Source organism: Coenobita brevimanus, chromosome 100 (assembly GCF_032717465.1).
Source record: "Coenobita brevimanus isolate Jiangsu-jjx chromosome 100, ASM3271746v2, whole genome shotgun sequence".
Classification (NCBI taxonomy): domain Eukaryota; kingdom Metazoa; phylum Arthropoda; class Malacostraca; order Decapoda; family Coenobitidae; genus Coenobita; species Coenobita brevimanus.
Genome location: NC_137053.1, coordinates 23,077,094 through 23,097,879, shown reverse-complemented (window position 1 = coordinate 23,097,879; position 20,786 = coordinate 23,077,094).

Sequence of the window (20,786 nt, the reverse complement as noted above, 5' to 3'; positions counted from 1 at the left end):
ATTTTCCCCTCAACTCTGGTGGGGAACGGGCAAACAAAGAGCCCGTCAGGGTGAAGCAGAAACAAGCTCTCCAATGAGAGCATACCGGGGACGGCAGACTGGCGAACGAGGGAAAGGCGGCAGAGGCAGGGGAAGGTGCGATGGTTTGTGGTGAGATCGGTTGCCCGATGATCGATGAGTCAGGGCCGGGCTTGAAGGTAGATGGTGAGGGCGGCTGCACGATGGTCTAAACGAGGGCAGGGCGGGACGAGAGCCGGGTAGACAGCGCGGCGCCGATGGAGGAGGCGCCGACGAGCTCAGGTGGAAACAGCCCCAACGCTGCCCTCAACCCGCACACCTCTGATGGAAAAGGAGGAAAAGACTCGCCCAGCTCGCCAGCGCAGCAGGTGGAAGCACAGAGGGGAGGCCCTGTCCTGGTCGTCACAGACGGCACAGCCCCGGTCCAGGTCGTGGTGGAGGGAGGGTTGTCGGCCGGGTAGTCTAGGGCGGAGGAGCCTCGACTTCCTGGTGGGCAGACCAGGGCACTCCCTCAGATAGAAACGACGGGCCCGTCCCTCGGCTGGTAGGCTGCTGTGGAGAGCTGGTCCCGCCGGGAGGTCCTGCCGCGACAAGAGATGGGCTGCGAGTGTGCTTGTTGCTTTGATACTACTTCCTTTGTTAGAGGCATCGATGGAAACTTACAAGAGAGAATATATAACTCATATAGTCAAGGATTTTTTTTTTCTCAATAGGATAAGAACACGTGGGTGGGGGCGTATATAAGGGCAGCCTTTAATCGTGGAATTCTGTGAAAATATTGATCTTAAAAATGTAAAGTATGCCTAATGGGAATCCTCATGAAAAATTCATATGAACATATGAAATAAACTTTCTCAAAGCTTCCGAAATTTAATAAAAATGTCATAAGTTTCAATAAAACTACCACTCTCATACAGATATGAATCATAATTTTTAGGAATCCCAGTGGAAAATTCATATGACCATGTAAAAAAAAAAATACTTTAACAAACGTATAAACAAATACCACAAGATTCATTGAAATATTTTAGAGTAGTTCGTTTGATTCGGCATGGAAAATAGCAGGATTTCCTAAATGAATGATGCAAATTGATTCGTAAATAACGATTTTATCAGAAAGAAGGTGTTGCTGACTTGGTTTGTTGTCAGCTACTGCAAGCACACAAATTTGATTTTTGGCGAGAGTCACAATTTGCAAGTTGCTTATCTCATTCCTACGGAGAGCAAACAACAACAACAACAACAAAAATTCACTCAAAGGAAAGGGTGAAATAATGTGAAAAGTGGTGAATATTAGTAAAATCTGTGCCCAACATGGTAATGCAAGATAATGCTTTATTTTGTAATCGAATAATTTGCAGTTTAATACCTCCCGGTTAAAGGATCTCATTAACTATAGGAGTGGCTGTAAAACCTGAAATCATCGCATAAAAAAAGCTGCGCTGTACACAGCATTGATTAAAACAATACTTAGCCATCGTGACCCTAGCGTGGCAAAACGCAGTTAGTTTCCACTAATAAACACAAAAAGGTATACTGCAGATACATATATAGGTTGGTAGGTAGATACAGTCCAAGGCTAACAATATTTTGGTCTGAAATTTGTTTGCTTATTTTACAAATACTTAACACTCAACATAACGAGCCTAAGATAAAGTTCATTAAATAGACCAGAATATCAGTGGCCAGGAAGCACAGCGATACCACCTACAAACTCTGACCAGTGTCCAAACGAGCTTGGACTCTTGTAAAATCTGTCCCCAAGAGATTAGGTGAACTAAGCCGACTCCGTGCCTTTTTAATCCCCACACAATTGTTGACTTTATACATGAGTTTTATTCTCCCCTGTGTCAAGTACAACTCTCGTGTGTGGGGTGGCTTCCAGCACATAACCTCTCTCAACAAGGTGGAATCAAATACTTTTCGTCTTATTAACTTTTCTCATCTAATTGGCTCCCTACAACCTCTGCCTCTTCGCCAAACTGTTGTATCTTTAACTCTTTTCTAGTGCTACTTCAATGATCACTCCTCCTCTAAACTGTCTGCTTGCATCCCTCCACCACTATAGCTCAAAATACCCGTTTAGCAGTAAATTCTCATCCTCTTTCTGTCTAGCTTTCAAATGCATAAGCCAACAGTTACTCCCAATCCTTCGTGTGTGGAACAGATCAGCTCTGGAACTGTCTTCCTCTCTCTGTATTTGCTACTGCCTGTGACCTCCAGGTTTTAATGCAGTGTGTCCAGGCATCTCGAACTGAACCGATTTTGAATTTCTCTCTCTCTCTCTCTCTCTTTTTTTCTTCTAGGGAACAATCTTGTGGGCTTCTAGCCTCTGATTCGTTCTTACTTGGATAAAAAGTGATCGGTGTAGATCAAACAAATCACTCTTTCCCTTTCCTACACACAGCATATATGCAATGGTTGACCTAAAGCTCGTTAACTATTCAAGTGATAGCACCGCCCATTGAACTATGTCCTTCTACCCGGTACCTTAACCTTTGATCGATTTTCACCAAAATCGAATTACATCTTCAAAGTCAAACATACAATTCCTGCACCAGTTTTGACCCAGACAGGGACAGGGATGGAAACAAACACAGCGTGATAGTTCTGACTTCGCCGTCTCTAGAAATACATAGTTAATATATTATGGGTGTACAAGTTCTTTTTATTTATTAATTAATATGCACTGGTACTAGATAGACAAAATCATGAAGTACGCTGAACGTCACAGCGTCACATTATTGGAAACAATTTGCCACTTGTTGCATATACATGTGTTTCCTGTGTGTTTTGGGTCACACACACACACACACACACACACACACACACACACACACACACCTATATTGCACGCATGCACATTGAGCCAAGGAACATTATCTCACACAGTTAGGCGAACGAGATGGAACAGAGTGGGAAAAAGCGATGGACACCGGTAAAAAAACAATAAAATAACATACCGAGTGGTAGGCGGCACAGAGAAAGACAGACTATAATACTATAAAGTGATAGGGACTAGTGACACAGACAGACCAAAGTATAAAAGACGTCTAAGAGACTAACCGAGCAACAAAGTTAGGGGCGACAGAATAATAGACAATAAAAAAACAAACGATAAAATGATAACAGAGTGAAAGGGACAGAGTGACAGATGACAGCAATGGCTTAGAATTATTCCGAGTAGTGTGGGGCTGAGTTGTGAGGCTAAAAAGTCCTTAGATGTCAGGAGAAGAGAGGGCCACCGCCGAGAAAAGTGAGCTGATACAGCTGTTTGTGTATAAACCATAATATAGTAGACAGAAATTCAGAGGCACACACACACACACACATACAAAATGTAGCACTCTCTTTTTTGGTACTTGTAGTCAAATCGGAGATCAACGTATCATCACACTGGCGCTTGTTTAAAACCCTTAGTTTGCTTAGTTCGATTTACTTACATTGTGATGTAGTACTGAATTCTAAACTCAGCTTTCCTGTATTTTGTTTTGTTTTTTTAATGATTCCAGTTTCAGTTTCAAGTGTAATGGTTGTAAATCAGCGCAGCAGGTGATTTCCAACGCACACATCGCTCAGATACAAAAACAATATACCGGTAAATATATATAGATAGATATATATATATATATATATATATATATATATATATATATATATATATATATATATATATATATATATATATATATATATATATATAATGTCTTTCGTCTCTCTCTCTCTCTCTCTCTCTCTCTCTCTCGTTGGCTGAATTAGGAGGAAATGCAGTTGAAGAAATAGAAAGATACAATACTCGAAGAAGCAATACATGCAAGCTCTCTCGAACATTCAAGTATATTTATTTTATATATACTGTATTATGTACGTGCAAAGAGAGAGAGAGAGAGAGAGAGAGAGAGAGAGAGAAGTGAATGGTGAAACAAATCTAGTTAGGTGCACTGAAACCTAATGCTCACTAGATCATTCTAACGTCCGTCTCAGATATCTTTTACCTCATCAGTGACGTCACGACGTGTCCGCACCTTGGCTGTCTAGTGTGAAGCGAGGCTCCCTCGGCAACGTCTGTTGTGTCCGTTTAGGATAGTACAGGATAAAACTTTTTTCGTCGTCTTCGCTCCAGACGAGATCAGCGGGATTCACGTTCTATGTTGCTGAAACATTTGAAAGTATAAATCTAAAACCGTTTTTCAAACTCTAGCGAAATACATTTCATCTATGCAACACTTTAATATGTGCATGACATTTATTGACGATGGAAATACACTTTACCCATTTTTTTTTTTTTTTTTCACTACAGCAACACCACACAATAGGAGGTAGCCTTTTGTACAACACAAAAATTATATTACAATTGGTGAGATAGATGTGTTTACTTGTTAATAATTATGCTCTGTGTGACACCAATATGTTCGGCAACAGAACCAGCTTACAGCAAGCTTATCAAAAGCCACCATCCTAGGTCTGTTGTAGTTAAAATTGTAACAAGAGGACGGCAGGAAAAAAAAAATCGTCATCCATGATGTGTCGTAGTCTGGACTCGACGTGCAGTGACAAGGCGAGATTTTCAGATCCTCAACTTCAACGGTAGACACTTTCCGTGAAGTCAGTGATGATGTAACGTTTGAGGCGGACACCAAAATGGACTTATGTCCAGTGGGGTTCAGTGACATGCAATAGGTTTGTATGTGCTGGACAAAAAAATCTGCGGTTGTTGTCACTCAGCCCCAGTCTGTCTAGCCAAGCAGACTTGTCGAGCGCAGGTTTGCAACCGCCCGTATGGGGTCATTACTAATGTTATGGCTGCGTCATAGTGTAGCCTGTGCTGTGCAGTACTCCATTATGTGGCTTATTTTGTGTGGCCCTATTCTGCAGCCTGAACAAGTGTCATGTATGATTCCGTCCAACCCGAATATAAACTGGTAAACGGGAAGGGCTGGATGATCTGGGCTATGTTTCGCTAGGTGAACTCGATCAGCTTTATTTAAGAATGCAGTTCCTCTGACGGCTTCATATCGCGAAATAGAACTTGTAGTACAATGTTCTGATTAAGGTGCTGTATTGCCCTGCGAGTATAATGAGTATTTAGCTTTTTTTATTGCTAGTGTTAGAATGTCTGGAGATTGTACATTGTTGAAAAGGATGCGCAGCCAGAAATATAATTTGGGGGGAGCCATAAACCTAGCCCCCCCCCCCACGCCTCGCACTTAAGGACACAGTGCACTATACATATTCCGTAGTTAAGAGTTCCCCTAAGTTTCCTGTATCTATTTATGCTGAAAAAAATCACTGAGAAATATGCTTTTTATAATCATGAAAGGCTTTGTCCACTTCTTGCATTGTAAAAGGTACAGCTCCTGTTATTAAGCCAGGTCCACGAATGATATACTGCCGAATATCATCATCAGTATACAGTGCATCATCACAAACTGGCCAGCTGCATCTCTCAGTTCCTCTCCTTTCCAAAAATTTTATTGTAAAACTCTATTTCCCTACTTTTAACGATGTACCAATATATATATATTTTTTTTTTGCCATAATCCACATCACAATATTTTCCCTGTTTAGGGAATGCATGCAACCTGAAAATGAGAAATATCTACTTGTTGACACCCAAAACCATCATAAATACAGCAAACTATAAAATATAGTAGTATATAATGCATGAAAAGTAGGTTCTTCCTTGCGAAATCACAAATGAAATTATTGTCCCAATTCACCCTGGGAAAAAAAAAATGGTGGGCGAGTCAGGGCAATTGTCTATTAATCCTTCAGCACTGCTCTGCTGTAAAAATGCATTTCCTAGATAAATCACAAAAAAACTATAATAATTGAAGATTTCATCCACCAAAAAGTAGACCTTTAGCTCTAAAACTGACTGGGAAAGGAAAATTGACAAAATATGTGTATTTTCAAAAAAGAAATTTTACAAAGGTCAGAATGCTACCCTTTCATATTTGCACATTTTTCATGCATTATTCGTGGTTCTATAGAAGACTAGTATTAACAATATTTGTGAAGGTGGGGCAGGGCTATTGAATGGGCTCCATAAAATGGAAATGTCATGGCATTTGGCATTGCAGTGCCCATTGTTCCAGCTCACCCAGTGTCCCGCACTGTCCCAACTCACCATACTCAATGCTAATGTCTATGAAAATCCATTCTCTGTTCAGTACTTCACTTAGTTCAGTGATGATTAGTTTTCTTCAGTGATGGTTGCCACACAGGGCACAGATAGCTAAAGCCTGAAATATATCACAAGGAAATTTTTAATCAATCATTGGCTTCCAGTTTCTGCGTGCACCTACACTTATGTAGAGCTCATGGCATGACATTATCATGTGTTATTAATACCGACAGTAATAATATCCTTTACAGTGTAAGGTGTTTGCTAAACATAAACTGACCTTTTAGAACATGAACTCATGAAGTCCAATACACTTGATTGCTGCGGCTGCCTCCATTTCATAAAAAATTGATCCAGAGAAACCCACGGAATACGTCTTTCGCTGCTTGTCACAGTACAGCGTGCAAGTAGCGTAATTAGCAAGTTGTATGGACTGGTCGCTGGTGCAACACGATCTGATGAGACTTGACTGATGACTGATGGCACAGGCAGGTGATGAGCGAGTGACACTCAGCTGATGGCCGGTAACTTTGCCTCGATAGTTTATTTTTCTTGCCAGTTCTGCCACATGTAGGCCTACGTGCCCATAGGTACTCCTAACTAGTTAATTACATAAACTTATTAGTAGCAGAGTTTCCCGTTTTGAAGATAATATGTCATAAGGTAAATAAAAAGAAAAAAAAAAATTCGCAGAGCGTCACACGTTTCTTCCTTTCCTGCCTCCTCTCCTCACCTGTCCGGGCACCAACGGCTCCACATGCGTAAATTCGAATATCTGTCACGCATCTAAAGTAAAGTAGGTCTTAAAACGTATATGTGTATACAAGACTTTTCTCTCAGAATTACATATTTTTTCAGGTCTCCAAATATGTGACATACCGAATATTACACCCTGGATTAAACATGAATTCAGCCTTTAAGATTCGCAGTCTATTCTCGAACACACAGAAATTTCGGGGGGAGAGGGCAGGGCCCCCGTGCCCCCCCCCCCCCGGTTGCGCCACTGAAAGGATCTGGTAATGTATGTGTGGTGATTGTGTTTTGTGTGGCTAGTTGAGGTCTGTGACTCATACAATTATAGGGGTGTTACATGTTAGTACAGGCTGCCGCGTAGTACTGTGTTCCTCTCATGTCAAGATAGTCCCAAACAGGGATGACTTTAGATTCAAAGTGCAAGTGAGCTGAACAAAGTATACTGGTGCACCCAGTGATGATCGGTAGAGCGTTGTTTTGTACTGTGTGCAAGATGTTGTAGTGGGTGGAAGGGAAATGAGCAGAGGAAAAAACAATGGGAGGGAAAACTCGGATACATCAACGTGACAAAGAGAGTCAACACACACACACACACACACACACACACACACACACACACACACACACACACACACACACACACACACACACACACACACACACACACACACACACACACACGTAACAGAGAGAGAGGCAGAATAAGACTTATGAATGAAAGCGATCAATGACAGGCTAACCGAATAATATTGTATCTCGAGGTATAGACAAATTGTGAAAGAGAACAAGAATAAATGCAAATGAAAAGACAAAGAAGACGGCAAGGAGAAAGAAACGAGCATGTTCATCAGCCCATTATCTACAAGGTTTTTGTTCCACCAGGAGCGTAGGGGCCGAGGTTAGGCCACTCATTCCCAACCTTTACGGCAAGGTTGACCTACCTTGCTTTTCCCTGAGTGGCAGTATGTGAGCAATACATCGCCACCTTCCCTCAAACCCTTGCAAGCTTCATCCGGGTGAAGGCCCGTAGCCCACTAGACCATCACGCCTCGTTTGGTTAAATGGTTACCGTCCAAAAGTAGTAAATGGTTTCCAGGGTTACAGGAAACCATTTAGACTGTTATTCAATGTATAATAATCTGAGGCAGCACTACGTCCATTGCATGGATGATGGTTGTTCCCCCCTACCACGAGCATGTTAACGACGAGAAAGGAAAAAAAAAAAAAAAACATCCAAAGCCAAGTCTACAACGTTAAAAAAAAAATATGTGATTGAAATGAAATGGGATTTTATCTAAAGGGAAAAGAAAAATATAGTACTATAATTATATGAATAATACAGAAAAACAAAGGGTAATTTGTAAACAAGAAGAGGAAAAAAGAAAGAGTAACAGGTGGAAGCCGAGAGAATAAAGACGCAAAACAGAAGTAGTGCCAAGGCACAGCAAACCTGCCTCCGGCAGGAGACAACAGGATATCTAGTCAACGATGTCACATATCAAATTTGGTGTAAATCGGGTGAAAATTGATTATTTTATGACCATTTGAAATTTTAGGTCTGACCCACCTGAAACTGACTCCCCGGACGCTAACTGGGTGATGACCCCTATGATGTAATGGGGCATGTTATAGGATGCAAATTTGAAAAACGCACCTTTGGGTCGTGGTTTCATGTCGATATGGCAAATCTGAAAGGAGTTATGGCGAAAAAACTATTTTTTAAAATACATATATTTTTTGTTTTACATTATTTTGGCCAACACACTGGGCCTTGGCCCAATTTGGCCCAAAAGTTAATCAGGTGATCAGAAGGTCATAGCCCATCATCCCCGTAATTTTAGTCAAAAATGCACCAGTACTTTTCGCGTAGTAAAGTTAACAGACGGACAGATAGACAGACAGACAGACAGACAAACAAACAAACAAACAAACAAACCGAGTGAAAACAATACCCGTCCTAGAGCCCCTTCGGAGCGGTGTCGGGTAATAAAGAATGGTATGAAGAATCAAAGGCTATACAAAAGTAATCAAGGATGCAGCGTGAACAGAATATAAAGAAATGGTGAGAAATGACAAAACGATTATCCACTGTACTGTACTTCCAACGATGAAGAAAACAGATTTATGTATATTGGCCATTATGAAGATGAGGTGGAGAGGCAGGAAGAGAGGAGGTTGTAGAAATAATGACGGCGGTGCAAACTTGAAAAAAATGAGATTTCATTATGTACTGGCAATGGCTTTGCGGAATGAAAGATAGATAATGGTTGGTAGCTCAGGATTAAACCTTTTCGTTACAAGGTCCAAATAATATCGTGTTGTGACAGCAAGAATTAACGATCAAGTCGTCAGCGTTGTAAATGGTTAGCATGAGTTACTTTTAATCCCATAAGTACAATACTGTCTTTTTAAGTATGTACTTTCTGGCTCCAACCTTACAGTACTACTAAGCTTCAGCAAGGATTAGGCTGTCAGGGTGGTAATGAAGGCTCTTATTAACCACTCCACTGAAAAATATCTATAGAGCGATGAACGAAACTATTTAGTGATAGAAAAATATATTGAGAACTATGTCCTCAGACGGGAGGGATTAATGTACTAAGCAATCAGTCAGAAACATCCTTCTAGAGCCACAACAGCATAAAGAAAAATACCATCGTGGGGAAGGGCTAAGCTTAAAAATGAAAAAAAAAAAAAAGACAGGATGAACCAACAGATGTGAATGTAAGAGATGGAGAACTAGGAAAAGCTCGAGGATATAATGAAGTAAAAGAAGAAGGAAAGCACACATGAGCATATAGGATGTACAAATACAACGAGGGCAACTGCCGCAAAAAGAAGTTGTCTGACGTAGGAAAAAACACAATTTTTTGATAGAGAAAGTAACCTACAAGAGGAACTCTGGAGGAGGAGAAAGGGAGAGGAAGGCGGCTGTGAGAAAATGGAAAGGGGCAGAGCTGGAGGGGTGGAGATGAAGCAAAGGATAGAGAAAAAGTTATACGAACTTAAAAAACGAGGAAAACGCAGGAAGACAGGAGAGTTCGAGCACAAGTTGGAAACAAAAAATGGCAGGAAAAGGAATTAAATGGTAAGGAAAAGGATGACGTTGAAAAGGAAAACGGATATAAAATAACAAGAACGGAGAAACAAACAGGGAGACAAAGAAGTTAGAAAGAGAAATATGAGACAAGAAACTAGGGCAACAAAAATAGATAATAATCAACATAGAGTAATCAGTGTAAAGAAGAAGTACAATATAGTGATCAGCTGAAAAGCAATCGAGCACGTGAACGAAACGAGCAAGTGAACGGGACACATGGAACAGGAGTAGGAAACGGTGGGAAACATATAAATTACCCAGTTAAGAATGATAGCAGTTGAATAAACTTATAATTGAGAGTCTGATGCAAAAACAGGAAAAATATGCAGCTTGATGGAAATGTCGGAGCAGGAGAGAGTATATAAAGCTAAGTAAAATGCGTGTTACATGAAAAGATGGGGTATAAAATAAAGGAAAAACACATAAAGAGTTATCAGGAGGACAGAAGAGGCACTGAGCAGAAGTAAGGAACATGAAACATCAGGAAAATCTATAAATTGCTAAACAGCATTCATTAGCAGGGGAAGGGCAGGGGAATGATAAACAGGCAGGCAAGAGAAGAAGCAGGGTAGGTAGGCAGGTAAAAGAGATGTGGGGTTAGAAAGTAGGCAGGCAGACAGTGCACTCCCACAGCATTACTTCCCATCTGCCTGACCGAATCTCCCATACCCACATTCCCGGCAGCTGTTGTCGTGTGGTGGGGTTACGTGTGTCCTTTCGCACTCGCCTTCTACTACTCATATTACTCACATCCTTCTCACCTATACTCACTGTCTCATAATGGTAGTCTAACTTGCTTCTTTCTAATCGCTTGTTTTATTTACCTATTATTCCCCCATTCTTTCATTCTAATTCGCATTCATTTGGTTATCTTTATCTGGTAGTCATCCCAGAATTACTTATAATTATTCGTTCTTTCACATTCACAAAGTAAATCGTTCTCTCACACATATTTATGCCACTAGATCCTTTATACTCAGTCAAACTTGGGCAACCTCATGTTCATTTACTTGCTTACCCATAATACCCAACACTTCATTTTACTTAGTATTTCCCCCTGGCTGACTTTTAGTTCTTTATACTCCCTCGCACCTCCTTCTTCCATTCTTCACCTCTCTCCCTCACAACTCTCACATGGTCTTTTCACACATTTCTATTATTCTCCATTCTCTCTTCGTCACCACCCACCGACATTCTGTTCTCTCTTTCTTCATTACCATCCTCATTACTTCCTTTCCTTCCCTCATACCAACTGACACAAGAAATTCTTCATATTAATACTGATTCACATTAACTCGATACTTACTGTACGTCGCCTTTCCCCCAACCACTCTCTCTTTCCCACACACTCCCGCACATACCTTTTCACAGATTTCTTCACACTTTCCCAAGCCTCTACCAGCACTTACATTCTCTCATACATTCACACTGCCTCACATGCAGCTATTCATACACTCGCAGTATGTCACATACTGCCACTCTCCTCCACACTATCGTACATACAGACACTTACACCTTTTCATTGTTTTTTCACACACCTTCATGCTCTTACATAATCTCACGCTCCCTTTAGCACTCTGTTGAATGACTCTCCCCCCCCCCGTCTCTCTCTCTTTCTCTCATAATTTCATACATTACTTGTGTCTGAAATTTCTTGCACCACATTTCTTCCATGGGTCATATTCATATTCACTCTTGTTTTCTTTTACTTCGCTTGTTCTCTTTGTGTGTGACTGTTTACCTTTCCTCTGGCTTTCTCTCCTTTCCGTAAGGTGTTCTCTGCGATTATATCTGTAATTTCCTTCTGTTCCTTCCTCATTCTCACTGTGTGCTTCTCTGCTTTTCACACTTTCCCTCTTTTCTGATTTCATGTGATAAATATGTAGGGAGAACCTGACCATATTTTTTGACTGCCTATGAAGACTGATTGGAGACAACTGCAAACCCATTCATTTCGAGAGACCCTTTCAGTGCTGCATAAATTAATGGTAGTGCATTCGCATGGTGAAACCACTGTGCGAAACGTGCTAAAAGCATGAAACTGCATATTTGATGCCAAAGGGATGACATTTATAATCAGCGTGAGAGCCATTGGAAATCAGTGTTACCAACTTAGTAAATATTAGATAAATCCAGCTTTTTCTGAAACCTGATTATTATTTTAACATTTAGTTGATTGTTTCAGCTTAGTAATTAGCTGTGTTTCTGGTGAAAGTACCGTATTTCATAAAATGTTTTAAATCTAGCGAATTTGTAGGTGATCTAGTGGATTTTAAGGTTCTGCAGTTGATTTCCAATAGCCACACTTGGCAACATTGTTAGATTTTTTTCCTCAGTGTTCAGTTTAAATGGCAATTGAAAAAATACATGAAAAAGAAAATATAAAGATAACACAGAAGTATATTTATGAATTTATTTGCTATGTTAACAATCAAAAAATAAATAATATGTAGCAAATATATAATTATTTTTTATTTCAACTGGTTAATTTCTATGGCAACTTTCGTGAATTACATATCACTTTTAGAATCTCCTTGTAGCACATGCATTTTTTAATCATGCATACTCATAATTAGGAGATATATGAAACAAACAGACATTTAAGACTTGATTGTAGACTTAGCTCAAAAAGCACTCAAACAGAAGCCTGAAATGCTAACTTGTAGACTCAGGGAGTGCCTCTCACAATTTCCATTACATTTACACAATGCTGTTGCAGTTGCCTCTTGTAAAACATCCCTTCTCTGGATGACATCCAGACATGCTCCAACCACAAATGGCAAGAGAAGCTTGAGGTAACTGGGTCCAGTGTGGAATATGCTTGCCATCTGATATTTTCCAGCTCCATTCCTCCGGGGAAGGAAGGATGGGGCATGTTACCAAAGCCTGTGCCCAAACGTGGCCAGCAATGTATGCTGCTCTTTTGGCTTGTTCCAAAAGTACTGTCTCAATATCCCTACCATCCTTGACAAACAATTAAATGCTCGTGTCATTCACCTTACAGCACTTTGTTGTCCACTTTTACATCAAAGATGTAAACCTTTCAAGCATCGGCAGAGCTTCAGTGCCTTCCTCCTTCGATGGAGTCTGCCATAACTTGGAGAAAACTTTAGTTACATCATTAAAAATTTGCCCGGTATTCCATGCGTTCCTTTTCCCGCAATGAGCAAAAAATGACACCTGGTCACAGCTGGAGAATGCGTGGAAGAACAGGAATGACTTTGCATTTTCTTCTCCTATGGAGCTCGTGGACTGGGTAGAATTCTCGATTTTTGTCAATTCCAAAATCAGCCCACAATTCATCCACTCCTAGAGAAGAAGAGTGCATTGGCAATGATCAGAACATTTGTGTTCACAGTACGTGTCTTTACCTTGTTTAGTCCTCGTAATGCCATGTTCCTAACATGGAGAAATATTCTTATGTCTGCCTCCTCGTGGGTGCAGGGTGATGCACAAATTATATCGCACTCCCTACTAATGACAACGGTGCTATTAAATGCAAACATGACATCCTTGTCATCTAGGCCTACTGAGTTAACTAGTTCTTCAGAGAGGAACCTGAACTGCTCTGTGTTATTATCATTGTTCCGAAGAAATGTGGCCCAGTTTTTCGGTGGCTGTAACCTAGGCTTTACTTTTCTTCTGATACCTTTTCATCGTCTTACGCGAATAGCTGATTTGAGACTACCCTTCTTGTATATATCAAAGATAACATCAGCTCGTTCATATTTCCTGACCTCACGTTGAATATAGGGCACATTAAAAAGCACAGTCAGTTTGACCTGTGGTCTATCTCAATGCACGACTGAGTTTAGTATTGCTGAACATTAACATACATGACTTGTGATACTTTGTACTCTGCTCGTATAACAACTGTCCTAATTTACATCCTTACTCCTGTGAAGGAAGGTCTATTTCAACTGGCATCGAAACATACGATTTGAATGTCATTATTCTATATGGTAATTCAGAGTACACGTGTCTTGGGTCATCTGTTGTCATGCTCACTGAAAATTACAGTTTTTCATTATTTTATTATTATTATTATTATTTATTTATTTATTTTTTTTTTTTTGGGGGGGCAGATGAAACTCTGGCTCCAACTGATTTTCATTGGTTCATCAGATGCTTCAGGCTTTGGCATCGTCGGAAAAACAATCTCTCTTACGCATTTTACTCATGTTTTTACCTGTAACAGAAAAGTCTATCTATCTATCTATTGCCAGACGACATAATCCCGTAAGGGGTGGCCATTGACTTTGAGTTATTTGTTTTACGGGGAGGGGCACTAACCCTCCACCGACCCACTTGTTGACACGTGGGAAGCACGTATGGTTTGGTTATATGGTTACCACCCAGCGTTGTAAATGGTTTCATGGCTTACAGGAAACCATTTGGCTTCTCACTCAATGTAAAGCCATCTGTAATGGAGAGAAAAGCAATAAGAAGTGACAGGAAAGATGGGAGAAATAGGAAGAGAGGAGGGCAGACACACACACACACACACACACACACACACACACACACACACACACACACACACACAAAGATAAAGGCTAAAGAGGAAGTAGGCAGCACTACATCAAGTGAGTGGATGATGGTCGCCACCACATACCACTAGAAAAGTCTTAATTTAAATCTTATCTTAATGATACTCTAGGTGTGTAATTATACTTTCTCAAACAGTTAACATTCATGTATTCTGCTTATTGTGTATAACATGATAAATTCTTTCAGAATATACTATCTTGCCCACGTCACCAGACGATATTTTCTAACCCCTGCAGAAACCCCCAAAAAGAGTAAGTATATATATATATATATATATATATATATATATATATATATATATATATATATATATATATATATATATATATATATATAGTAGATCCTTCTGGGCTAACAAAAAAAAAAAGTTAGCATTACAGTACTTTCAAAATTTTCGTCCAAAAGATTCCATTCCTCCCAACATCCATAATGACAATAATCTGATGGTAATGGTCAAGAATGCGGCTGTGTGTAACATAAAATTATGATCAATACAACGTGATTCAGCTAATATTCTGGGTGGCTTCCACCCTAAATTTAACCCACAGACTCTAGAGTACAGTCAGGAAAAAAAAAAAATCATGCTTTTAGTAGAATGTGCACAACTGACCCTTTTTCCTGCACGATCCTTGTGCACTATGGTGGCAGAGAGGTGATAACAGAAAGGCAACACCATACGAAATAAGTTTACTCCTTCAGTTTTATGACGCATTGCATTTTAGTTTTTACTACCACCAACGACTTCAATAATCTTAGGCCAGACAGCAGTGAATGGTTTACTGAAGGCAATACTTATCTTCTCAGTAAAAAAAAAAAAAAAAAAAAAAAAGTGCCTCCCAAACTCAGTATGGTCGTCTACTCGTAGAAACAGCATGAAGAAACTAACAGATGCTTTATCACATTCAAGGAGGTATTGTAGTTTGCATGTAACTCCTTTAACCACAGAAGTCATTCCTGAAGCTGAATAAAAAACTCTGAGGGTAGCTCGAATAAGCATCGTTGTACTAAATTAGTTAATGGAAAAACTTTCAAGCTTTTCCAGCTTTAGAAGTAAGCTTAAACTACAGAAAAAATAATAATGTAAAACAAGAACTGAAATACATAACTTTGATCAAAATACGGATTATCCCGTGTGTGTGTGCGTACGCACGTGTCTGTATGTAGCCTATATGTGTGCATGTACGTATGCATGTGTGTATGTATGCATGTGTGTGTGTGTGTGTGTGTGTGTGTGTGTGTGTGTGTGTGTGTGTGTGTGTGTGTGTGTGTGTGTCACTGCCACCGTGGTGGTAGACTGTAGAAGGTAGTCCAGTAGTGGATGTTGTGACAGATGAAATATTTAAGTGGCAGAGATTGATACAAATGAGAAAAGGAGACAAGAGACAACGAAAATATATTGGGAATAAAGGTTTTACGAGATTACTAGAAGAAAGGACTGAGTATGAGGAGTTAGGAAGAAAAAGCAATATAAACATTTCTCAGAATAAGTCATTTTGTAAGTACAAAAATGCATTTATGATAATATGAAAACAAGAAAAAGTTGCGAGTAAACATGGAATATTTTCCTGATACAAAAGAATGAATGCAACGAAAAATGAAATATTATTATTATTCTTTAATTATAAGCGAGAACGCAGAACGTAGGAAATGTTAATATGACTGGGATGGGAGTTGCATAAATGCATTAATGAGGAGAAACGCAGTGTCAGAAAATATTTCAGTGACGGACAGAAAGTAGCTTGTGTGTATTTTAAAGAATGGAAGATAATGCGTGCAGAGAAAATGTGTAAAGATATAATTATTTATAGTGCAGAGAGCGTAATGATTTGCTTTCAGATTTTATGCTATAAAGCTCACAGCTCTGAGATTATAAAAATGGAGTGGGAAAAGTCAGAGACCATACTGTACTTTTGCATAAAATCAAGAGTAGCAATAGTGAGAGCAAAGAATCATCAAGGAATTTGTCCGAGTGTTTTAAACTGGCTTTATGAACAACAGTAACTTTTAAGGTAGGACAAATATTACAAGTATAGTATGTGGGGAGTGATATAACTGGTTGCTGTTCGAATGGTTTTCTGTGTGTAAATCAACTTGCAGTGTTACAGACAGTAGAGACAAGGGATTGATTTTTTTTTTTCCGAGTATTTGTTCGATTTCTAGATCAGAGAAAGCTATATTACAAGGCCATGGAATCACGGTTACGGGAGGCACATATATGCACTGTGGTTAGGGGATTTTATTAATTTATCTGGTGGAAAGCTTTTGCGATGATAAAGAAGCATTTGTGAAGATGGATGGAATGTCGAGTGATTTGTTTTGTATAGCTGCAGGAGGGAAACAAGGGTGTGTGAAGTGTAATTATTCATGGTATCCATGGATGAATTAATGAAAAGTTCTTGTACATTATCCGTTTATAATGTTCTTTTTCGCATTTTAATTGAGGTACTAGAACACTAGTTTCCTTGGGTTTCATCCATTATTATCATTGTCCTCACGCAGTTCCCTTATTGCATAAAGTTTTACTGGAGGTACTCGATCATTAGCTTTCTTGCGTTTCTTCAGTTGCTCCCATCATCCTGAGGTAGATTCATGTGTCTCTGTATTTGCCTTCTCTTTCTTCGTATATTCCCATCAGAATGATGCCTTAAAATTCTTTTTGTTGTTTTTGTTATGTACCTATGTTGTTATGTCCCTATACTTGTTTTCTCTTTCTTTGTATATTCCCATCACAGTGGTGTTTTATAATTCCTGCTTTTATGTTTTGTACAATACATACAATACGTTAAATATGGTTATCGATATTGCTTTGTTGCCTCGGTTTAGAATTTTTTAATTCTCTTTCCAAGCATTTTGTGATCATCTGTGGTTCTACAGTGTTGGATTTTAATTCCACTATTCTTATATGTGCACTACTCACCTTTCCCTTTTTCTGGCCTTCTGTCTTATAATTATGAAAGCCTAATCTGAACCATACCCCAGGACCTAAACCATAGGTTCTTAACCTAGGGGGCGTGGGTAAATTCCGGGGGTGGGGGGGGGAGGGGCGAGCCTGGGGGAAAAAGTAGGAATTTCTCTAATTATGTTTGTAATTCTCTTAACAAGAGCGTGATTAATATAAAGACGATTAAGAAAGAAATACAAAAGGTGCTTGGACGACTTTATGAACTCTGAGAAGAAGTAGCAATATTTCTAGATTCACAGCAGAAGGCAGATCTCCATGACAAACTCCAGTCTGAAGGCTTTCTGCTATCTCTAGCTTACCTGGTGGACATATTCGAAGCGCTGAATGCAATCAGCCTTAAATTACAAAGGAAAAACATCATCATCATCATCATCATGCACCATGACACCATTCGAGCCTCCATGGCCAAACTCGACCTCTGGAAATGTCGAATTCAAGATGGTAATATAGGCCAGTTTTAGTAACTGGGATTCTGCTCTCAATCACAGTTACCTCGATTCTGAGTTTTAAATAATAATAATAATAATAATAATAATAATAATAATAATAATAATAATAATAACAATAATAATAATAATAATAATAATAATAATAATCACTCATCATACTGACTTGAAAGCAGAATTCATCAGATACTTCCCAGATATAGATGAGTAGCGTGAAGCTTGGAAATTCATCAGGAACCTATTTCAATGTGAAGTAGCTGATGTTTCGGATGAAGTGCAAGACGAATTTCTTAGTTAAAGCTCAACTCCTCAGCTGAGGAAGAATTCAAAGAACTGGATCTTGAGACTTTCTGGGTCAAGTACCTTCCTGTTTACCCTCTGATCTCACATCAAGCTCTTCGGACTCTGACAATGTTTGGATCCACGTATCTTTGTGAAGCTGCATTTTCCACGCTCGTTGCTGTCAAGACCAAGTACAGAAACCGGCTGAACGTTGAAGGGGACTTACGTTGTGCACCCTCTGGCATTCGACCACGCATTCAAGATCTGTTAGCTAAGAAGCAGTGTCAAGTATCTCATTAAATTAGTAAGAAAGTAACCTCATTAAATATGTTGGGTATACTGTTTACATAGAATTCATGCTCAATACAAAGACTAAAAACACCCTTTTTTTCAGTATTTTCATAAAATCTGGGAAGGAATTTTATCAATTTGGTTGAAGGTGCGAGGGAGGCGTGGAGGGAAGGACCATCTTCTAGAGGGGGTGTGGGAGTAAAAAGGTTAAGAACCTCTGACCTGAACAATGCAATTCCCCTCCCTTCTTGATTCTTTTCTCCCTCATTCTTTCTCGCTTTCAGGGGCTTACTGTTAACTCACCTTGCTCTTCTGCTTTCCTAGTTTTTTTTGTGTTCCTTTCTCTTACCATCAGAAAGTTTACCATTAAATGGAGCTATACCGGACATTTAGGACCTTCTTTTGCTATGGAAATATTCATAAATTCAAGGATAAGCTGTGTGTAGCTTTTTTATTAGTTTCCTTACTAACTTGCATGTATATAATACAAAATGGCATTGTAGAAAAAATTTTAGATACCCTAGTTCAGCAGCATCAGATTTTTTAAAATGTATATTATTCGATATCCACAATGGGGCATTTCGGGATATACACAAAAATATTCTAATATTTATAAAAAAAAAATAGTTCACTTGTATTGGGGCATAACTATTGCATTCAGGAACAACATATTGACATTAAAGTATGTGAAACGTGCATCCTTGATCATCTGATCATGTAATTATGTAGCATATGGAACAAAATTCAAAGAAAAATAAGCTTATGAAGCATTAAAAAATGGTTAATGCTTCTGATTCTCACTAATAAAGAAATATCACCAATTTAATCTCAAGATGAAATACCATGCATCCTGTATGCTTGCCACGGTACCATACACAAGATGAAATACCATGCTTCCTGTGTACTTGCCACTGTACCATACACTTTGGCTTCACTTACAACCAACTGCCCAAACACATTTCCAAACACAATCTTACTTTTGTAGACTTCCTTTAGTCTCAGCTTCAGAACAATATTGTCAGGATGTGCTAACCCCTCATCAGGGGTGTCAGGAAGTTTGAAAGCAACACAATCATCTCTTCTTTTCATACCTGACAGCTCAGTACAGCGAAAGTACTGCACTTTCCACTCATCACGTTCCTTACTTAGAACACGACCAGCAAAGTGGTGTGGAACTTTGCCACCCACAGATTTCACCAGGACATAGTCACACACACACGCGCACACTAATAAGTGGTATGTCTGGTGAAGAGTCGACTTCTGGCTGCACCACGGTGGTAGTGTTGCCAATGTTATCATCTTCCGCTTCATGTGATTCCTCGTCATCATCGTGTGTAGAGATGTCATCAGGGTCGACTATGTCTTCATTAGAGTCCACTTCGGAGGTTGCCTGCCTTCACTTTCTTGTGATTGTGTTGTGCTGCTGCCAGGAGATTGGCCAAGGTCTGCCAGAGTTACACTTCGGCCTCGAGGAACATTTACCCACTTACTACAAAGTCGCCGGTGACACACACTATTTTCTCTTGTCTCCTTTAGGTAGGCTAGCAGGTCTTCACTGACGTGCTCTCTCCCTGGGTACTGTTCAGGGTCATCATGCCTAAGCTTCCTCAAGACGTGCTCAGCATCAAAGGGGTAGACTCTAAATGCCTTGAATGCAGCTCAGCTAAACCCCTCCCATTTGCCATCCATCTTCTGCATCACGGAAAATAGGAGCCTGGGTAGGCACCACTTGGGGAGTGTAGACATGTGCGTTCCTACGCCGTACTTCCACTTAGTAATGACTTTCCTCCATGCAACCTTAATGGGGCCATATACTGTACAGCTATGTCCAGTGGTTGCAACATACGAATTGAGTTGGGAGGAAGGAACACCAGGCGAATGTTGTTTTCTTCACACAACTGGACTACCTTAAAAGAAATGTTTGACACGAGGTTCTTGCCAAGCAAAACCTTGGGTACATCTTTGGGCAGTTTGCAGACATAAGATATGTTGACTTTCCCCAACCAGTCAGTGAACACAAAGCTATCAAACCATCCAAATTTGGTCTCGTTGTAATGTACATTATACTGTTAGCGTTTGCCTGATTCTCTTGTGCCCTGCCCCCTTCGCCACGCCCATTCACCCGTCAGCCCGAGTAGGAGTTCTGAGCCAGTCCTTGCCATGCCAATGTTGGGTAAACATGTCAGGCGCTCTCGCTAATCAAAGCAACAAAACTTTTACTTAACCCCTTAACTGCAATGATGTCTTTTCCATTTA